The sequence below is a fragment of the Cetorhinus maximus genome, chromosome 5, assembly GCF_964194155.1.
Source record: "Cetorhinus maximus chromosome 5, sCetMax3.hap1.1, whole genome shotgun sequence".
NCBI classification, from domain to species: domain Eukaryota; kingdom Metazoa; phylum Chordata; class Chondrichthyes; order Lamniformes; family Cetorhinidae; genus Cetorhinus; species Cetorhinus maximus.
In genome coordinates, this window is record NC_135883.1 from 97,988,822 (window position 1) to 98,008,842 (window position 20,021).

At 41.7% G+C, this 20,021-nt stretch overlaps 1 protein-coding gene across 1 annotated transcript in view; it reads left to right on the plus strand.

The window, feature by feature from the left end:
* Positions 1-20,021, plus strand: part of nt5dc1 (5'-nucleotidase domain containing 1) — a 644,476-nt gene that overhangs the window by 103,152 nt on the left and 521,303 nt on the right. The window lies entirely within an intron of this gene.

Here is a 20,021-nt window from a genome sequence, read left to right on the forward strand (position 1 = left end):
ACCATTACTCTCTGCTTCCTATTTTTTCAGCCAGTTTTGTATTCACGTTGCTACTGTCCCTTTTATTCCATGAGCAATAACCTTTCCCCCAAGTCTGTTGTGTGGCACTGTGTCAAATGCCTTTTGTAAGCCCATGTACACCACATCAACAACATTACCCCCATCGACCTTTTCTATTACCTCGTCAAAAAAATCCAGCAAGTTAGTTAAACATGATTTTCCTTTTAGAAATCCATGCTGGCTCTTCCTTATCAATCCATATTTTTCCATGTGACTACTAATTCTATCCCAAATAATTGTTTCTAGAAATTTCATAAGCTTTTACATTCATTTGCATTTTCTGCTTGTTTTCAGGAACAGTTATTTAGGTTCAAAGGAGATATTTTCCAACTTTGCACGATAGTGGAGAGATTTGACCATTTGCAGTGCATATTAAATTCCCGAATTTCCAATATGTATTGGCAGCTGTGAGGCTTAAGCACCAAGTTAGAAAAGTCATGGCACAGACCTTTGCATATCAGAAATTTGGATGTGAATTGCACATAATCATTTGTGTGCCCAAATTACCATTATAGATCACACAAAGTTCTGTGCCAGATCACTCATTCCTAAACTTTATGGGGGAGAAATTCAACTTGCAGCGAAAGTGAATGTTACATGAGCAGAGAGTTGTCAGCTATAGCTCAGTGTCACGAAACTATAATAAGTTTCATAATATTATTATGGTTTATGGTAAATAAGGTTTATCGGTGTGAATGTACTTGGTTCTGTCTGTATGATTTAATTAAATTAGAGTCAGATAGGCTGCAAGCTTGAAATGATCAAAAGAAGTTAGGGGTAAAAGACATTTGAAATGCTAATGAATAAACATGAGAGAGGTCGTAGCATGTTTGGTGTGAAGGAAATTTGCATTTATAGATAAGTGAAGGAGTTGTTTGGGTTTCAAAGGGGTGGTAGGATGTTTACAATTAACAAGATAAATAGGGCAAAATTATTATGTTTATTTTTCCCAAAACGTACTGACCATATTGGCAACATGAAAGATTTGTATATTCTGGGAAACGTTCATTTCCCAAGACATATAGAACAATGGAATTTACAGATTAAAGAGAGAGAAAGATATGTAAAGAAGGGAGGAAGGTGATGTTGTGTGGCCGTATAAGAACTAAAAGTAGTGTGTAAAACAGCCTCGGGGAAGCCTCCAGCCATGTTTACAAAAGTCTGCTGTGTCCAGTAACTAAAGTTGGAGAAAAGCCTTTGGAATTCCACTGTCAAGTGGGTGGCGTGGTAAATTTGCTGATATTCAAATTAAAAATCTATTTTGGAATGTTGCCTTAAGTGGGGTGTGTAATTGGAAGTCAGGTTAATTAGGAATTTTGGGATTTGTTATGGTATTAAGTAACTGTAATCTTATGTATGTGCTTGAAATCTTTTCTTTTGTTAATAAATGTTTTAATTTAATTTTTAAAATCTCTAAAGGGTGTTAGTGGACTTGTTACTTCTGAACTCAATGACCAAATCTTCTCGTAATAAATACAGATTGCAAAACCATTGCCTTGGCGTGGGCAAGTGGATTTGGTCCGCCTGGCACACATCACCTGCCGCGTCGTAATAAAATTGGGGACACCTTGTGAGATTTTTGAAATTCCTTGATTGATTTGGAGTTGGAGAAGCTTAAGGCTATGAGCATAAGAAGAACATTGAACTCAGGAATTGGTGTTGAGGGATTTTAAACTGGTGAGACTGCAAAAATGGCTTTATCCATAGCTAAGACGTTTCTGGGAGTAGAAGTCATAACTGATTGGTTTACAAGAAGTATCCATGGGTAAATTAGCAGAATTGACGGATCAGTTGCAGTTGAGGTTAACTGTAGGGGCAAAGAAAGCAGACATAATTGAAGTGATAGCACAGCATTTGAATTTGGAAGGGATACCTGAAACTAGTGAGTCACAGCTGGAGGTAGTGATACTTCAGGTACAAATGCAGAAGCTTGAATGTGAACAAGCAATGGAAATGAAAAAACTGGAATTAGAGGTAGAGGAAAAGGAAAAGTAAAGAAAAAGGGCATTTCAAAGGGAGCAAGCGGAAAGGCAGCAGAGAGAAAGAAAACAGGAAAGGGAATTGGAACTGGAGAAATTAGTAAGGGAGGAAAGAGTGAAGGAGAGGGAGAGAGAATATCAGCTTAAAAAGCTGGAAGTTAAAAAAGAGATCTCAGAGGCTGAGGGAGGTTCTCAGGATGAAATGATCACTTCCAATCTAAAGCCTAGGGCAGAATTTCGCCGTCGGCGAGCAGGGGCTGGGGCGCACTCGCCGACACGTAAAATGACACGGGATGACGTCGGGCGGAACCCCTGACGTCATCCTGCCCCGTTTAAATTTTCAGGAAGGCGGAGGCGCAGCAAAATCAGCTGCGGGCCTGCCGACCTGTCAATGGCCAATTGAGGCCATTGACAGGATAATTTAAATAATTAAAGGACCTGGGGCGGCAGGCCAGGAGCCCCGGCAGCAAATAGAAAAAACATGAAACCTCATCCAGCAGCGGGATGAGATTTCTTGCAGGGTTTTAAAAAGTTTAATAAACTTGTAGTGTAAATTATGAACATGTCCCATCTCATGTGACATTGTCACATGAGGGGCACATGTTAGGGAATTTATTTTTCCCAATTTTTAATCTTTTTCAAAGTGGAAGCAATCCCCTGAGGCTGCGCTTTGCCTCAGGGAGATGCGCGCTCTTTCATGCGCATGTGCGAAAGAGCGCACTCTCGCTTTTGGGGAATCCCCCCTGCCCGCACAGGGAGCGCATAGCGCTTCCCGCCGGACGTCACGCTGGGCAGGCCTTAATTGGCCCGCCCACGTAAAATGGCAGTGCGGCCCACTTCCCTGGCGGGGATCGGCTCCCTGCCTGCTGGAGATTGGGTCGGGCCCGCCCGCCCGACAGGCAGAAAATTCTGTCCCTAGTGGGGACATGTTTAAATTTGTCCAAGCTCTTCTGAAGTTTGAGGAAAGGGATGTAGAGTTGTTCTTTATTTCATTTGATAAGATAGCTAAGCAGATGAAATGGCCACAAATCTGGACATTGCTTTTACAGTCTATGTTGGGAGGTAGAGCTCATGAGGTTTTAGCTTCACTGTCAGAAGAAGTATTGGTGGATTATGATGCAGTAAAAAAAGTTATTTTGAGTGCCTATGTGTTGATTCCTGCGACGTACAGGCAGAAATTTAGGAATATAAGGAAACAGCCTGGTCAGACTTAAATTAAGTTTGAGGGAGTAAAATTTTGACTGGTGGATGCGGGCATTAAAGATAGAGACAACATCTGCAGCTCTTAGAGAAGTACTTCTTTTAAAAGAATTTAAAGATTCAATTGCTTTGGTAGTGAGAACTCATGTGGAGATACAGAGGGTTAAAATGCAAGGTAAGCAGCAGAGATAGCTGATGATTATGGAGAGAATTTTCCCCCTCACCCGGGGGGGGGGGGGGTTGTGCGGTGGCGGGCAGGGGCGGGTGTGAACCTGATCAGTGCCCCCGATTGGGTCTGCGCTGCCATTTTACGTGGGCTGGCCAGTTAAGGCCTGCCCAGGCGTGACGCGTGCCCAGAAGCGCTGAGCGCTCCCTGTGCGGGTTGTTTGGGGGGTGGGGGGGGGTGGAATTCACCGATACGGGCCTGCGCTCTTTCACGCATGCACGTGAAAGAGCACAGAAAGGCACAAAGGTGCTTCAGGGAGATTAGTTTAAGTATTGAACATGTAAATAAATAAATTGAAAAATTTTAAAACATGTCCCCTCATGTGGCAGTGTCACATGAGCTGGAACATGTCAATGAATTTATTTAAAAACATTTATTCAATTATTAAACACTTTTAAACACAGGCATCCTGCCCGTGGATGAGGTTGCATGAAAAATGCGAAGGCCGCCTGGGCTCTTCGCCTGCCCGCTAACCTTAAGGTTGGACGGGCAGCTTTCTAAACTGCTTTAATTGATTTCTTAATGGCCTTTATTGGCCATTGACATTTCAGCGGGCATGCAGTCAACTCCGGATGTGCCCGCCGAATGAAATATCGCGATAACGTATGGACGTGTGCCCGACGTCATCGCCTGTCATTTTACGCGTTGGCGTGTGGACCCCGCCCCCGCTCACTGACCCGAAAATCCTGCCCTATGAGTTAATTCATAGATCTAAACCTTTATTCGTCACCCTTTTAAATCAAAGAAGGATAGAAAGTGGGAGGTTGAAAGGAAGGTAGGTAATCAAGGAAGACAAGGAGTCGTTGGAAATTCTCAAGAAGTTTTTTCTCAGACCAAAAAGGAAGGTGCTGAGGGTAGAAGTGACACTCAAAAACTGAGGTGTTTTCATTGTAACAAGGTTGGGCACGCAAAGTCAATGTGTTGGAGGTTACAGTAAAATCTGTTGCAGTGGTTGGAATGCAGAAAAGGTCTGGAAATATGAGTACTGTGGGTTCTGAGATCCAGGCACAGGAAAAGCCAGTGGTTTGTGCACAGGTGAAGCAGGAAGAATCAGTGATAGGTATAGAAGTGGGAATGTGTTCACAGTTTACCCAAGGGAGTTCTGAAGGACAGGTTACAGAAATGTTTAAGGATTTTGTAAGTGAAGAGGAAGTATTTCCATGTGTACAGGGTGTAGCAGACAAAGATATTAAAATTTTAAGAGACACGGGTTAGTCAATCCTTAATGTTATGGGATAGTGATATTTGTTGTTCAGAGGGAGTATTGCAGGAAAAAGTGATAATAAGTGGGATTCATGGAAACGTTGAACCTTTGGGGAGGTGATGGCGAAGTGGTATTGCTGCTGGACTAGTAATCTAGAGACCTAGGGTCATGCTCTGGAGACCTGGGTTCAAATCCTGCCACAGCAGATGGTGGAATTTGCAATCCAATAAAAAACCTGCAATTAAAAGTCTAATGATGACCATGAAACCATTGTTGATTGTTGTAAAAACCCACCTTGTTCACTAATGTCCTATGGGGAAGAAAATCTGCTGTCCTTACCTGGTCTGGCCTACATGTGACTCCAGACCCATAGCAATGTGGTTGGCTCTTAAATTGCCTTTAGGAATGGGCAATAAATGCTCGCCTAGCCAGCGATGCCCACATCTTGTAATTGAATTTTTTAAAATTCCATTGTGGAAAGTAAATTTGAAAAGTAAGTGGAAAACAGTTGAGGTGACTGTTGGAGTAGTGGAAGAATTGCCCATTGCAGGGGTTCAGTTTATTTTAGGTAATGATATAGCTGGATCACAGATGTAGGTGATGCCTACTGTAGTCAAGAAGCCTGTGGAGGTGCATTCAACAGAGGTATTGCAGGATTGTTTCCAGATTGTGTAGTAACGAGATTACAAACTCACAGATTAAAACAGGAAGAGGAGGAATTTAATAGGCAGGGAAAAGATGCTGATATTCAATAAGCTGATATGATTGTTCAGAATCACAGAAGTGTTATGATGCAGAAGGAGGCCATTCGGCCCATCGTGTCTGCACTGGCTCCCTGAGCATTTTAACTTAGTGCCAATCTCCTGTCTTTTGCCCATAACCTTGCACGTTGTTTCAATTTAAATAATCTTCCAATACCCTCTTGAATGCCTCATTTGAACCTTCCTTCACCACACTTCCAGGCAGTGCATTCCAAACCCGAACTACTCGATGTGTGAAAAAGCTTTTTCTCACCTCACATTTGCTTCCTTTGAAAAACATTTTATAAGTGTGCCCCTGGTTCTCGATCCTTTTACGCACGGGAACAGTTTCTCTCTATCTACTCTGTCTAGACCCCTCATGATTTCGAAAACTTCTACCAAGTCTCCTCTTAGCCTTCTCTCCAAGGAAGACAATCCCAACTTCTCCAATCTTTCCTCATAACTGAAGTGTCTCATCCCTGGAACCATTCTTGTAAACCTCTTCTACACTCTCTCCAATGTGTTCACATCCTTAAGGGAGAGAGAATGGAGGAGAATGAAGCTGAAGTGTTTAGTTCAGTTAAATTCCTAGAGTTACAGCAGAAAGATGACGAAGCAAGCAATTATATCAGACAGCTTACTCAGAAACAGAGGCAGAATGTATTTCAGAATGTTATTACCTTAAAGATAATGTGCTAATGAAGAAGTGGAGACCGTCTCATGTTTCAGCAGATGATAAATGGATGGTAGTGCATCAGATTGTTATACCATCTGGATACAGAAATGAGATATTGAGAGTAGCTCATGAAATCCTAGTAGCTGGGCATTTAGGAATTCGGAAGACCTGGGCAAAAATACAAAAACATTTCTATTGACCTGGATTACATTGGGATGTAGTTAAATTCTGTAGAAGATGTCACACTTGTCAGGCGACAGGAAAACCTCAAGCAATGATTAAACTGGCACCTTTAATTCCGATTCAGGCATTTGAGGAACCCTTTATTAGGGTCCTGATTGATTGCGTAGGGCCCCTCCCTAAGACTAAAAGTGGAAAGCAGTACTTGCTGAGAATAATGGATGTGCCTATAATGTTTCCCAAAGTGATACCTTTGCGAAATATTACAGTAAAAAGAATTGTGGACGAACTGTTTAAATTCGTCACCATATATGGTTTGCCAAAAGAAATACAATCGGATCGGGGTTCAAATTTCATGTCACAGCTGTTTAAAGAAGTAATGAACAGCTTGGGGATAAAACAGTTTAAGTTAACAGGCTATCATCCTGAATCATAAGGTGCTTTGGAAAGATGGTCTCAAACTTTAAAAACCATGGTGAGGGCTTACAGTCAAGACTATCCACAGGGTTGGGATTGGGGAAATTCCATTCTTGTTATTTGCTATTCAGGATGCTCCTAATGCATCGACTGGGTTTAGTCCTTTTGAATTAGCCAATGGTCATGAGATAAGGGGACCACTGAAGTTGACTCAGGAGAAATCGGTGGATCAAAATTTGGAAACTACTCTCCTGGATTATGTGACAAATTCAAGGAAAGATTGAGCAGAGTATGTGAGTTAGTTAAGGAAGATTTAAAGATATCGCAGCTGGTGATGAAAGTGAAGGGAGATAAGAGGGTCAAAGCATGTAGTTTTGTTGCTGGGGAAAAAGTTAGTTTTACGACCAGTATTGAGTGAACTATTAAAGGCAAAGTTAGTTTTACGACCAGTAGTGAGTGAACTATTAAAGGCAAAGTTAGTTTTACGACCAGTATTGAGTGAACTATTAAAGGCAAAGTTAGTTTTACGACCAGTATTGAGTGAACTATTAAAGGCAAAGTTAGTTTTACGACCAGTATTGAGTGAACTATTAAAGGCAAAGTTAGTTTTACGACCAGTATTGAGTGAACTATTAAAGGCAAAGTTAGTTTTACGACCAGTATTGAGTGAACTATTAAAGGCAAAGTTAGTTTTACGACCAGTATTGAGTGAACTATTAAAGGCAAAGTTAGTTTTACGACCAGTACTGAGTGAACTATTAAAGGCAAGGTTTAGTGGGCCTTACAGGATTGAAAAAAATACTGAGTGAAGTAAATTATTTAATAAATACTCCAGATAGAAGAAAGTAGCAGTGGGTGTGTCATGTAAATATGCTTAAAAAGTACTTTGACAGGAAGATGATCAAAAGGAGGCATTAGTGGTGGTAGAATGAAGAGAAAGAGGTAGAAATGAAGGATTCTGAAATTGATTTTCCTCCAATCAAATTGGATAATGAGGGGGGTACTTAAAAATTTAAATGTAATATTGAATTACCTTCCAGATAAGTGTCAAATTGATTTGGAGAAGCTATTGTAGTCACATAAGGCTATTTGTGGGAATAAGCTGGGGAAGACAAATTTAACTACACATGATGTAAATGTGGGTGATGCAGTTTCAATAAGGCAACATCCTTATAGATTAAATCCAGCAAAATTATCACAGTTACAGGAAGAAATTGAATCCATGCTTCAAAATTACATCATACTGTTGGAGTTCGCCTATTGTGATGGTACCGAAACCGGATGGAACACAACGACTGTGTGTGGATTATCGAAAAGTGAATGCAGTGACAAAAGCGGATTTACATCTTGTTCCACGGTTGGAAGATTACATTGAGAAAGTGGGACAGTTAAAGTTTATCACAAAGATTGTCTTGCTGAGAAGATTTTGGCAAGTACCGTTATCGGAGAGAGCAAAGGAGATATTGGCTTTTGTGGCGCTAAATGGTCAAGATCAGTTTAAAGTTATGCCATTTGGTATGGAAAATGCACCAAGAACATTTAAAAGACTGACAAAAAACGTAATTGCAGGTTTGAGCAATTGTGCTGTTTATATGGATGACTTGATAGTTTTCGGTCAAACATGGGAGGAGCATTTACAGCATCTGAAAGAACTGTTTGATTGACTGCAAGAAGCTAATTTGGTACTGAACTTGGCTAAGAGTGAGTTTGCAAAAGTGCAAGTTACATATCTAGGCCATACCATTGGATGTGGTGAGGTGGCTCCGAGAGATGTGAAAGTAAAAGCCCTCATGAATTTCGCCATGCCTACATCAAAACAAGAAGTTTTGAGCTTTCTGGGCATGGGTGGGTTTTACTCGAAATTTGTACCAAATCTTAGCAGTGTGACTGCTCCATTAATTGAGCTATTAAAAAAGAACAAGAAGTTTCAACGGCCACAGGAGTGTCAGAAAGCATTTGACGGTTTAAAAACTGTATTGACTACAACACCAGTTTTGGCAGTACCTAATTATGCCCAGCAATTTAAGTTGGCAGATGATGCAAGTGATGTAGGCAATGGTGCTGTACTGTTGCAAGATGATGAAACTGTAATTGAGAAACTGATTGGATATTTTTCATGAAAGCTGAATGTACATCAGAGAAGTATTCAACCATTGGAAAGGAGTGTCTGAGTCTGGTATGAGCATTGCAGCATTTCAAGGTTTATGTTGTGAGCATATCTTCAGAAATAATTGTTTCTACAGACCACGATCCTTTAAAATTTCTGAACAAATTTCAAGACTGAATTTCAAGACTTTTCAGATGGAGTTTATTATTGCAACTGTTTAATTTACAGATTATATATGTGGCTGGATGAGAAAATCTAATTGCAGATGCACTGTGGAGAGTTTAAAACTCAATAGAAACTGGACATTTAAAACTTGGACATTGGACTGAAATGACCTCTGTTGATACAAAGGATTTGTATATATTGCTATGTTAATGCATGCATCTGGTAATGTAATGGTTTGTGTATATAAATAAGCATCATAAGAAATGTAAGGTGGGTTGAGAAAATGAATCCGTCTTTTAACACTATGACAGTTCATTTTTCCATAAGGATAGAGCTGTCACGAAACTATAATAAGTTTCATAATATTATTGTGGTTTATTATAAAGTAGGTTTATGAGTGTGTGAGTAGATGGTTCTGTGTGATTTAATTAGAGTCAGATCGGCTGCAAGCTTGAAATGATCAAAAGAAGTTAGAGGTAAAAGGCATTTGAAATGCTAATGAGTAAACATGGACGAGCGTGTAGGGTGTGAAGGAAATTTGCATTTTAGGTAAGTGAAGGAGTTGTTTGGGTTTCAAAGGGATGGTAGAGTGTTTACAATTAACAAGATAAATAGGGCGCAAAGTTGTTATGTTTATTTTTCCCAAAAGGTACTAACCATATTGGCAACATGAAAGATTTGTATATTATGGCAGAAGTACACTTCCAAAGACATAGAACGATGAAATTTACGGATTAAAGAGAGAGAAACATATATAAAGAAGGGAGGAAGGTGATGTTGTGGGGCCATATAAGAACCAAAAGTAGCGTGTAAAACAGCTTCGGGGAAGCCTCCAGCCTTGTTTGCAAAAGTCTGCTGTGTTGTGTCCAGTAACTAAAGTTGGAGAAAAGTCTTTGGAAGTCCACCGTTGAGTGGGTGCTGTGGTAAATTTGCTGGCTTGCTATTTAAATTAAAAATCTATTTTGGACTGTTGCCTTAAATGGGGTGTGTAGTTGGGAGTCAGGTTAATTTGGAATTTTGGGATCTGTTATGGTATTAAGTAACTGTAATCTTATGTATGTGCTTGAAATCTGTTCTTGTGTTAATAAATGTTTTAATTTAATTTTTAAAATCTCTAAAGGGTGTTAGTGGACTCATTACTTCTGAATTCAGTGCCCAAATCTTCTCGTAATAAATACAAATTGTAAAACCATTGTGATAGCATGACCAAGTTTCCCTTGCGGATTTAGTCCACCTGGCACACATCACCTCAACATCATAACACTCAGTGGTGGCACGCTAGCCCCTGTGGCAGAAGGTTGTAAGTTCAAGTTTTAGTCTATTGGAAATCAGTGTCAGGGATACCATTTGACGGAGGCTTCTCAAAGGGTTGTTGCAGTCCTTTATTTAAGTGAATCAGTGGCATACCTTGCAAATGGTAGATAGAGCTAGTGTAGTAAGCCCTGTAGCTGTGGGGGCCCACTTTCTGATGAAGTCTAGAACACCCTCTTCCATGGGAAAGCTAATAGAGTTGTTGTATCTATTGAGGAGTATATCAATTATCTTTGATGCAGCAATGCACTGCAGATTTTACAGACATTGCTAATGTGATTTGTTGCAGCTTGAATGACCCTGAGGCATTCAGGACCACAGGCAGTTTTAGAGCCAAAAACTTTATTTGCGACTTGGCCCTGTAACCTTTGCCCCTTCACCACCACCACCCAGTAACTGAAGGTCCCAGAATTTGAGCTTCTGTTCTTCCAACTTCTCATCATCCAGTGCCAATGTCAAACTGGGCAGCTTGCCTATATTGGTAGAGTGTAAGTTTTTGCAATGTCCCCTGTGCAAAGACTGTCCTGTAGCTCCAATTTATGTACATTCATGAGGCCATTGCTGTTCTCCAACAGCTGACCTGAATGGCTAAAGGTATCGATGGATCAACTCAGCTGTTGTTTGGGTATGGGATCCCTGACCTGAAATTCAGAGGCTGTACTTTGATTTAACATGTGATGTCTACAGTAACAATGCTAGAGCTTTCAAACTGTATTTCTTATTTACACAAAAATATACTCTGTTCATAAAATTTATATAAGTACATCACAGTTCAAATTTGGCATTACATCAAGTGCAATACAGACTGGTTTCTTTCAATACAGTTCATGAGGTGCCTCACTACACCTGCCATTACAGGCTATATTTACAATGTACATTTACATCTCATGTCAAACGTTCTCTGGTGGTCCAAAAACAAAAAGTACTGGAAAAACTCAGCAGGTCTAATAGCATCTGTGGAGAGAAAGACGGAGTTAACGTTTAGAGTCCGTAAGACTTCTTCAGAGCTAGTTCTCTGGTGGTGACAGTCTGAGAGGTTTTACTCGGTTTTCAGTGGCACTGTGTACTGTGGTGGTTGGGCCTTTGACAGTGGCTGCCCCAAGCTTTACTACGTCCCTTAGCATGTAGTTCAGGACCTTGGAATGTGCCAGTCTGCAACTCGGTCTTTGACATTGGAACTTCAGCAAGTTTCGGGCTGCCTAAAGAGTGGCTTTCACCGAGTTGATGATCCTCCAGCAGCAGTTGATATTTACCTCAGTGTGCTCCTTTGGAAACAGCTCACAGAACAGAGCCCTGCGTTACAGAACTGCTTGGAATAATTCTCGACAAAATGTACTGCATCTATTTCCAGATGTGCTTTGCAAAGGCACATTTCAGGAGGAAGTGGGATGGTCTCTTCCCCACTGTGGCCACCTCGAGGGCAGCATACAAAGGTGGTGAAACTCCAGGTGTGCATGAAGGATCTGACAGGAAGGGCCCTTCTCACCACCTCTCAAGCTACAGCTTGGTGAATGTTTGAAAGTTCTGGCGATCCACCATATCTTTTTCCCACAGGACCTCGGAGACGTTACGTGTGGACCACTGACTGATGGACTTGTGGTCAAAGTTGTTTTTCTGCACAAACGTTTCCATGAGGGACATGTGGTAGTGCACAGTCCAAATGAATGGAATTGGCAATGTGGCCAGAAGCATCCTTCGCAACACCAGGGACAGAAGGAATTTCAGCATGTGGTGACACTTGGTGTTTTCGTTCCGAGGGTCTGTGCACAACTTAATGGTGATCATCAGGATGAGAGCGGTGTTGGGTACATTTTTTCCCCCTTATCTAGAAATTTGTACTGTTGTTCCTGCAAAAATGGCCCATTTCAATCTTCAGATAAAGCAAAAGAAGGAAGACCGCTACGGCACAGGAGTGATACATGGATCAGACCTGCACCATGTAGAACAACACTGAGAGTGCCTCCCACCTGGTAACAAGGTTCTTACCTGCAATGGAGATGGAGCATCACTCCCACATATCCAGTTTCTGTTCCACCACAGCTCCACGTTACTTCCAGCTTTTGTTGCATGCCCCAGCCCCTCTGAACCATCTCCCAGCACCTTCAGGTTGACCTCTCTGGAGGCCAGTTCGAACTGGTCGCAGATGTTCATAAGCCTGTGAATCAACAGTGGATCTGAGCAGGAGATGGTGATGTCATCCATGTACAGGGAAGCTTTGAACTGAGTCCTCTGCTGCCTGGGCTGGGTATCTCTCTTATGCCTGCACCTTTCCTGATGAATTCACAAAAGGTTTGATGCAGCACATGGTCCTGCCTGATTCCAGACTTGATTGGAAAGCTTTCCAACCATTGAAATTGTGCTAATGATATTTGTTTAGGGCAGCTGGATCCAATTGCGGATTCCCTGTGCATTCAGGACAGGACAGTCATCAAGTATGTGAATGATATTCTGTGAAAGACCTCCTTGTCCAAGCTGATCAGGTAGATGTCCATGTCCTTGTCCCACACATAAGTGGTCCTATCCCTCAGCAGCGCGAGACTATCAGCAATTTTCCTACCAGAGCAGACTTGACCCGATTGGCGATGACCTTGGATGGAACTTTGTTGCCCACGTTAATGATAGCATTAGAGATCATAAGGGATATTTTTACTGCGTGATAATGTTAGCTGAAAAAGTTGGTGTGGATAAGAAGCGGTTCCTCTTTATACTTGCAGTGACCTTTTTTGATTAGAGTAGCAAATATAGAAAGAATTTACTTCTAGATTATTGAACATTTTAACATGAAGAGGGAGCAAATTTAATATGTGGATTGTATCATTTGAGGCCATCCTTGCTTTAAATTGCTTCAGCACTAGCACCATGCTAAATGGGATAGATTTTGAGCAGACTTAACAGCTCAAAAATGGGCATCCATGAGGTGCTGTGGGCCATCAACAGAATTGTATTCAAACACAATCTGTAACCTCATAGCCCGGCATATCCCCCATCTACCCATGTCACCAAGCCAGGGGATCAACCCTGGTTCAGTGAAGAGTGCAGAAGGTTATGCTAGGTGCAGCACCAGGTGAAGCTACAACACAGGACTACTTGCATGCCAAACAGCGGAAGCACCATGAGATAGACAGAGCTATGTAGTCTCACAACCAACGGACCAGACCTAAGCTCTGCAGTCCTGCCACTTCCAGTTGTGAATTGTGGTGGACAATTAAGCAAATTACTGGAGGAGGCGGCTCCACAAATACCCCCATCCTCAATGCTGGGGGAGCCCAGCACACTAGTGCAAAAGGCGAGGCTGAAACAAGTGCAGCCATCTTCAGCCAGAGGTGCCAAATGGATGATCCATCTCAGTCTCCTCCTGAGGTCCCCAGCATCACAGATGACAGTCTTCATCCAATTTGATTCACTTCACTTGATGTCAAGGAATGGCTGTAGGGCTATGTGCCCTTAGAACATCCTGGCAATAGCACTGAGACTTGTGCTCCTCAACCAGCATGGCTCCAGCCAAGCTGTTCCAATATAGCGACAACAATGGCATCTACCCGGCAAAATAAGCAGGACAAATTCTACCCAGCCAATTATGGCCCCATCAGCCTGTTCTCGATCATCAGCAAAGTGATGGAAATTGTCGTCAACAGTGTTATAAAGTGGCAATTATTCAGCAATAGCCTGCTCACTGATGCTCAGTTTGGGTTCTGCCAGGGTCTCTCAGCATCTCACCTCATTACAGCCTTGGTCCAAACGTGAACAAAAGAGCGGAACTCGAAATGAGGCGAAAGTGACTGCCCTTGACATAAAGGCATTATTTGACAGGATGTAGCATGAACGAACCCTAGCAAAACTGAAGTCAATGGAAATCAGGGGGAAAACTATCCACCCGTTGGAGTCCTAGCACAAAGAAAGATTATTGTGGTTGTTGGGGGTCAACCATCTCAGTCCCAAGTAGCGTTCTAGGCCCAACCATCTTCAGCTGATCCGTCAATGACCTTCCCTCCATCATAATGTCAGAAGTGGGTAAGTTCACAGATGAATGCACAATGTTCAGCGCAAATCGTGACTCCTCAGATACTGAAGCGGCCCATGTCCATATGCAGAAAGACCTGGACAATATTCAGGCTTGGCTGATAAGTGATAAGTTACATTCGTGCCACACAAGTGCCAGGCAATGACCATCTCCAACAAGAGAGAATCTATCCATCTCCCCTTGACATACAATGGCATTGCCCACTATCAACATCCTGGGAGTTTTCCTTTGACCAGAAACTGAACTGGACCAGCCATGAAAATACTGTGGCTACAAGAGCAGGTTAGAGACTGGGAATTCTGCAGAGAGTAGCTCACCTCCTGACTCCCCAAAGCCTGTCCACCATCTACAAGACACAAGTCAGGGGCGTGATGGAATGAGCCTGGATGAGTGCAGCTCCAACAACACTCAAGAAGCTCGACACAAGCCTGCTTGTTTGGCACTCCGTCCACCACAATAAACATTCACTCCCTGCACTACCGATGCACAATGGTAGAAGTGATTGCCATCTACAAGATGCATTGCAGCAACTCATCAAGGCTCCTTCGACAGCACCTTCCAAATCTGCGACCTCTACCACCTAGAAGGACAAGGGCAGCAGGTGCATGGGAACACCACTACCCTCCAAGCCACTCACCATCCTGACTTGGAAATATATTGCTATTCTTTCACTGTTTGCTGGGTCAGAATCCTGGAATTCCCTTCCGAAGAGCACTGTGGGTGTTCCTACACCACATGGACTGCAGAGGTTCAAGAAGGCAGCACACAACCACTTCTCGAGGGCAATAAATGCTGGCCTAGCCAACGATTCCCACGTCCCGTGAATTTATATTAAAAAATACAGAAATACTTGATCAACTGAACTTATGACAGCAAATAGCTAACTTGTCGGATGTTTGATTTGTTTGGATGGATTCATAATGTTCTATGTCATGCTTGGTTCTTTTTTCGTAGAAGCTTTATAGCAATATTTTGCTGAATCAGTGTGTGGTTAGTTGATGATTTTTCATGGCTTTCTTTTCTCTGCCATTCTGCATCCATTGTTACGATCCCCATCATGACCGATAACTTTAAAAAAGAGATGAATTTGCCAGTGACCAATGGAAAGCGTTGCACGGCAAGACTTAATGTTTTAAGACTTTTACTGCAACAGACCATCTAAAATCAACTCTTACTAAACATTACTTAATAGACAACTAATACACCAAACTACAGAAAAGGTATTTTCCCCATTAACTAATTAACAACAACCGAAAACCATTATACTTTGTGCCACATTCTCAGCAAAAATGTAGCCTTCTGATAAAGTCCCAAATTCCAGCGATTCGACCAGCTCTTTTCTCACTGCCTCATTTCCAATGTCCTTTCCTCCTGAGTATAATTGAATTGACTGCCAGCAGTAAGGCACCCACTAGCATCTCCTGTGTCTTTCCACCTCTTCAAACAGGGAATTCATTCTCACTGGCATTCTGCTTAGTGATTCATACAAAGCAGTCTCATTCCCTGCTTGGCACAACAGCAGCTTCTCTGCTTCTCCACCCAGCAGCATCTTTCTCTCTCTCTCTCACCCTCTCACCCTCTATGTCAAGGTGTGAGAGCTAACATTTGAGTTTCTATGAGTTTCAACCTGGGCCTCTGCCCCCATGGCAACAAAATCATATGGGCCTGACTCTGTGCAGATTTCAGCCCCCATTCCAGGATATTCTGCCTCACTTTTAATTAAAAGATAGTTTAAAACACAACTGTCTTCTGAACACCATATGCTGGGTTATAATTCCAGGGGCACTAACTTCCTTTGAGCCCTTTTTCCATGTACCTCTTGTGTAACCATAGATGTAAGGGGTAAATGTTGATATTGAACACTCCTTAACATACATTGCGACAGGAGTGTACAATAGGAATCTGGGCAGATTTGCATATCTGACTCATGGCCTCATTTTTGACATGCAAGGCTAACTTGGTCTATTACACTGAAGTGTTGGCAGGATATTCAACCACCAGGCTAAGTGCACACTTATGTTTTGCTGAGCATACACAGCTGTAACTTGGTCAAAAACTCATTGGGAGTTTGGGTGTTTCTCCACTCAGTTACTGCTCCATGCAAGTTTTCACCTATATTGTGCTGTTGTGTTGGTGATACCTTGCATTTTGATTGGGTCTGTTAATTAGCTTCCAATGACATTTTAATATCCTTTAAGCAATTTTATGAGATATTTCTGGTTGTTTAACACAAATCGGGCCTAATATTGCTAGAGCCTGATTGGTTCAGTGAGCTGCATTTTAAGAGTCCAGCCTGAAGACTGCAAAAATAATTGGCACCTCATTGGAGAATTTTTTTCTTTTTTCCATTTCTTCTCATGCTTAGTTAGGTGTTAATATAGCCCTGTTGCAGCTATTTGGCCATGAAGATTTTGTTCAAACTTAATGAATAGTAACACAATGGATTCTCCCCAAAAATCCCACTGCACTTTGGCTGGATTACTGTCAAAACAAGTACAAGAACTCCTGCCCTTGGAAAACTCTACCCACTTTCATTTGCTTCCTCATCACACATTCTGCTTTCAAGATCATTTCTGCAAATTCTCCTCTTTGCCTGTGTTTGCAGCTTCCCCCACCCCCACCAATATTCCCGTTATTTTTTTTTGTTGTGCATGACTTATTGGTTGCACTGTGTGACCTCTGCATGCGTCCTAAAGGAAACATTAATAGCACACAGCCTGTTGCAGTGCATGATACATTCAACATTGCCCCTTTGCTGTGAACCAACTGCAGCTCAGAGAAAATATTGCACCCCTCTCACCTCCAACCCTTTCCCTTGCCCCTCATTTTCATTTTACTGCTAGTTTAAAAATTGAGTCGCCGTTCTGCATATAAAGAATGCTATATAAATGCAAGTTTTACTCTTAAGAGCAGCTTTCACATATTGCTTTCAGTAAAAGGAGTGACACAGTAAAGTAGTTCTCTATATGTATTATTGGCTGATAAATTAAGATGTAGGGAAGAGTACAAGTGTTTGTGGGCATTGTATGAGCCCTGACTTAGTGGTATTCCATCAACGTCCTCATCCCTGACACCACCTATGGCCTCCTTACGGTGTAAGTGATTCCTTCAGATTTGGATTAAAGCATATATGTTATGGGAACCATCTTCAGTTTGGGTTCTTTGGCTATGAGCTAATCTTCTGTAACCAGAATGCAATAAGAGAAAATTTCTAATTGTCATGTTCATGTTCAGTGATCCAAAAGAGTCATTGTGAATATAATGATATTCTAATGCTCATTAGATAAGAGGATTTTTCTGAGTTGAATGTAGGCAATGATATCACTGACAGAGCCCCCAGATTTAGTTTGGGAAGCGTTGATTTTAACTTTTGGTCTTCCGATAGGTAGTGCGCTGTTCAGCTGCCCATTCCAGCCATGAAGGGCCTTTGTGACCTTGAGGCGCTGGCCTTATTTAAATTTGGTAGGTGAGTTGCAGAGTACAAATCCAGCACCTGGATGGATGCAGCTTGCTGGATTGAAGCCTGAAGATTGGCCCAGAGCTGCTGCTAGCAAAGTGAGTTACAAGGAGCCCCGGACAGCAGCGACCTCAGAGGACACTGATTTTGGGATAAACTTATGAAATAATGTTCCGATTAAAATAAATTTGATTCATGGTTGACTCCCAGGAATACAAAAGTTGTTTAAGATATTAATTAGCTCTATGAGCTTGAGTAGAAGATGGTGTAAAAAACACAAGAACTTGCACTTGTAAAACACTTTTCATGGCCCTAGGACATCTAAAAGCATTTTTCAACCTATTAAGTATTATCAAGTATTTACAGCACAGAAATAAACTGCTTGGCTCAATAGGTCCATGTTAATGTTTATGCTCTGCCCACCGCTCATCTAACCCCATCAACATATTCTTCGATTCCTTTCTCCCTCATGCTTATCTGGCTTCCCCTCAAATGCAACTATGCTATTTGCCTCAACCACTCTCTATGGTAGCCAGTTCTACTTTCCAGCCAATCTCTGGATAAATAAGTTTCTCCTGAATTCCCTATTGGACTTTACTAGTGACTATCTTATATTTATGGTTCCTATTTCTGGTCTCGTCTGGAAGTGGAAACATTTCTCTATGTCAATCCCTTTCATAATCTTGAAGACTTCTCTTTTCTCAAGAAAAGGACTGTAGGTTGTTCAATCTTTCAAAATCAGTATTTTTGAAGGGTAGTCATGTTTGTGATCTGGCAGCCAACTACCCTTCTCTTGTATAAATAATGCCATGTGATCTTTGTGTTCACCTGAGGGAGCAGACGGGGTTTCGGTTTAACATCTCATCCAAGAGATGCAAAGATCCAACAGTGCAACATTCCCTCAATGCTGCATTGGGGTGTTACCTAGATTTTTGTCTCAAGTTTCTTGAAACCACAACCTCTGATTTAGAATAGAGGGGGAAATACTCTTGTTGCTGTTAACACAGTCTTGTCAGATTCACCATTGTCTTTGGTCCCTGCCCAAACTGTGTTCCCTCTCTGGCCTGTGTCTGAGGTCGAACTGGCCTGTTTGAATTTCAGTGCCCTACTTGATCCTGAGTTGATCTTCTGACCACATATCTTCTCTATCACAACTACTACTTACTTAAATTTTCATAATATTACCCATCTCTGTCCCACCTCAGCTAATATGCTGCTGAAACTCTCATCCATGACTCAGTTACTCTAGGCTCGATGATTTCAGTGCTGTTCTGACCAGCTTTCCACCTTTCATCTGCCTTAAACTTGAACTCATACAAAACTCTGCTTTCCGTCTCCTAACCCCTTTCAATTTTTGTTTAGTCTTCACCCTTGGGCTCCCTGAGCTACATTGGCTTCCGGACTGACAACGCATCAATTTTAAAATTCTTGTCTTATATTTTCAAATTCCTCTAGGTCTTGCCTCTCACTACCTCTGTAGCTTCCAACCCTGCAACCCCTCTCAGAGAGCTTTACTCCTCCAATTCTGGCATTTTACGGATCCCTGTGTGTCATTGCTCCACCATTGGCGCTGTGCTTTCATCTATCTAGGCTCTAAGGTCTGGAGTTCCCTCCCATAACCTCTCTACTTCTCACTCCTCTGTTAATTTCCTTTTAAGATCTACTATTTTGATCAAGCTTTTGGTCATCCATCCTAATACCTGCCTTATGCAACTCCGTGTCAAATTGTGCCTGATAACTTTGTTTTGAAGCACCTTGAGAAGTTTTTACTATGTTGAGGGAGCTTTCTAAATGCAAGTTATTGCTTTAATATGAGCACAGTAGGAGGCCTAGCTAAATTGGAAATGTCAATTTCCATGGCTCCCATTCCTAGGTTGGGAGGTGGAGGGAGTTCTTTAGTTATGGTGGTAGTTTTGATTGGAATCTCATTTATCAACACACAAAGCTGCAGGAGGGTCAGAGATTAAGTTTTTGATTTCTACTTTAGGTGAAAAATTTTGGTGGGTTTGTGCCTGGAGTAATGACAAGGACAGATAAATCTTGCTTATTAAATTAGGGCCAGTCAGTTTGGGAATAAAGATATGTAAATTGATATGGGTCTGTATCAAGAACACAAGCTAATATTTTTGTTGTTATAAATTAAATATTGAATAATATTTGTTGTAAAGCAATATTTTAGTTCATGCATTTCATGTAATCTGGGCTGCCGTTGTAGGGTCACAGGATCCAGTGCACACAATGAGGTGTATTATAGACATGCCCCCTTCCCCTCTCCTCC